At 81.7% G+C, this 2,500-nt stretch overlaps 1 non-coding gene across 1 annotated transcript; it reads right to left on the bottom strand.

The window, feature by feature from the left end:
* Positions 1 to 1,182: 1,182 nt before the first annotated feature.
* Positions 1,183 to 1,335, bottom strand: LOC139044431 (5.8S ribosomal RNA). The gene has a single exon (XR_011501385.1). It is a non-coding gene; the product is annotated as a 5.8S ribosomal RNA (ribosomal RNA).
* Positions 1,336 to 2,500: the final 1,165 nt, after the last annotated feature.

Genomic DNA, 2,500 nt, shown 5'->3' on the forward strand with positions numbered 1-2,500 from the left:
GTCTCGGAGGGCGCGGCGGCGGCGGCGGCGGCGGCCGCCGCCGCGCGCGGGAAGCCCGCGAGCGAGGCGGGGGAGCGACGGAGAGACGAGCGCCGCGGAGGAGGACCCCGGGCGCGCGAGGCCACGGCCGACGTCCGCCCGGCCTTCCGCCCCGCCCCGCCCCCCCGCCACGACCGACCCCCGAAGGAGGGCGGGCGGGCGGGCGAGCGGGCGGGCGGAGAGACGCGGGCGGGCGGACGGGGGCACGAGCCGGCGGCACGGGCGAGGGGCCCCGCCGGGGAGGAGGGGGGCGGAGCGGGACGCCGCCACGCGCACGGCGGACGCGTCGCGGCGACGCGTGGGAGGAGAGGGCGGAGGGGCGGCGGCGGGCGCGGCGGGGCCGGCGGTCGCCCCCGACCGCCGACCTTACCCGCGCGCGTCCCACCGCCTCCCGACACCCGCCCCTCCGCCGCGAGCCGCCACGGCCCGTCGGGCGGCGGACGCGGCGCCCGCCCGCCCGCCCGGGGCTCGGGGCACACGGCGCGGCGCGGCCGCGACCCAGGGGAGGGCGCGCGGCGGCGGACGACGCCGCGGCGTCCCGCGGGTCACCGCCGGGGCACGCGTCCCCGGGGCGCGGCCCCGCGCACGCGACTCGGCCTCGGCGCGAGCCACCCCGACGGGGCGAGGCCGGGGAGGGGTCACGGTCCGGGACCCGGGCGCGCCGGGGACCGGCGAGGGGCCGGCCGGACGCACCGGGACGGACCGCCGACGGGGGCGAGCGGCGACCGGACAGGCGGCCCGGACGCGGGCCCCCCGAACCCGGCGGCCCCGACCGCGCGCCGCGGGACCCGTCTCGTCCCCGCCCCGGCCACCCCGAGGCCGCGTGCGGCGCGAGGGAGCCCCCGAAGGCACCGTGGCGGCCACGGGCACCTCGGCGCGAGCTCTCGCGTCTGTCTCTCCCTCGACTCGCGGGCGGCGGCCCCCACCCCGGGACCCCGCGCGGCGCCGCCGCCGCTGACCCCCACGCGCCTCCGACGACCGGGCGCCGGGGCGCGTGGGAGGAGGGGCGGGCGCGCGGGGCGGAGGAGGGGCACCGCGTCTGCACTTAGGGGGACGGAGGGCCCGGGGCGGGCCCTGCGAGAGACCCCCAGCCGCGCACCCCGGGGCAGGCGACACCCACCCCGGGGGCGATTGATCGTCAAGCGACGCTCAGACAGGCGTAGCCCCGGGAGGAACCCGGGGCCGCAAGTGCGTTCGAAGTGTCGATGATCAATGTGTCCTGCAATTCACATTAATTCTCGCAGCTAGCTGCGTTCTTCATCGACGCACGAGCCGAGTGATCCACCGCTAAGAGTCGTACGAGTTTGAACGGCGGGGTCCCCCCGCAGGGCGGGGGAAGAGCCCGCCCCTGGCACGGCACATCCCCGGAGGGTGCCTCCGGCCGGCCAGAAAGGCACAACGAGACCAGACTCCGTGAGGCCGGAAGGTTGGACGACGGGGCGTCCGGCACGGGCCCCGCGGGGCCGTGCTCGGACACCCCACAGGCGCCCGGGGGCTCCCGCCTCGCCCGAGGACGCGGGGGCGCGCACACGCCCGCGCGCGCACGCGACGACACGACGGCCGCCGGGGACGCCCCCTCCCGACGGCCGCCGCGACGGCGGCGCGGCGCGGCACGGCGCGGCGCCCCGGCCCGGCGAGGCGGAGTCTGGGGGAGAAGGGCCAGGCCTCCCGACTCCCCGCGGGCCCGACCGCCCCGACCCAAGGCGGACGGGCGAGGCCCCCCAGGGGTCTTTAAACCTCCGCGCCGGGACGCGCTAGGTACCTGGATGGGGGGAAGCCAAAGCAACGGACGAGGCGGAGCGGGTAGTGCCGCGCGGCCACCGCCTCGACGCCGCCCGCGCCGCCCGCGGCCACCCGGGGACGGACGCAGGCCTCGGCGCTGCCCGCCCGTGACCGAACCCCACACCGCCGGGCGCCGCCGACCGACGAGCCCACCGCGCCCGCGGCCCCCTCGACGCCGGGCGTGCCCCCCTCGCGTCCGACGCACGCCACCAGACCCGACCCGACTTTCCCCCGGGGACCCTCCCCGCACCCGCGTCCCAGGCCCCTCGCCACGGAGGGCGAGGGGCTGCGGCGGGGAAGCGGGGAGCGAGCGGACAGGGCGGGGGTGGTGGGCGGACGTGGCCGGCCGGACGCGGGCGCCCGGGGCGCCGAGGGCGGGCGGAGACGCGGAGGCACCGTCGGACGGACGACGACGCCGACGGCCGGGGAACGGCCCAGGGCGGGCGACGGGAGGCGGCGGGCGGCGGGCACCCCGCGTGAGCCGAGGCTCCGAGGCCCCCGGGGGACCTGACCCCGGGGACTCCGCGGGGGCTCGCGCCGCCACGCCGCCCTTCCCGAGACGCGCCGAGGGCGCCGCCGCCCGCGAGAGCGGGGGACGGACGGCGCCGGAGACGGAGGCGCGGCGCGACAACGCCGGCCCGCCTCGCGGGAGACCGGAGGGCGCGGGGACGGACGCGCC

The sequence above is a fragment of the Equus asinus genome, unplaced genomic scaffold, assembly GCF_041296235.1.
Source record: "Equus asinus isolate D_3611 breed Donkey unplaced genomic scaffold, EquAss-T2T_v2 contig_813, whole genome shotgun sequence".
In the NCBI taxonomy this organism is placed as follows: domain Eukaryota; kingdom Metazoa; phylum Chordata; class Mammalia; order Perissodactyla; family Equidae; genus Equus; species Equus asinus.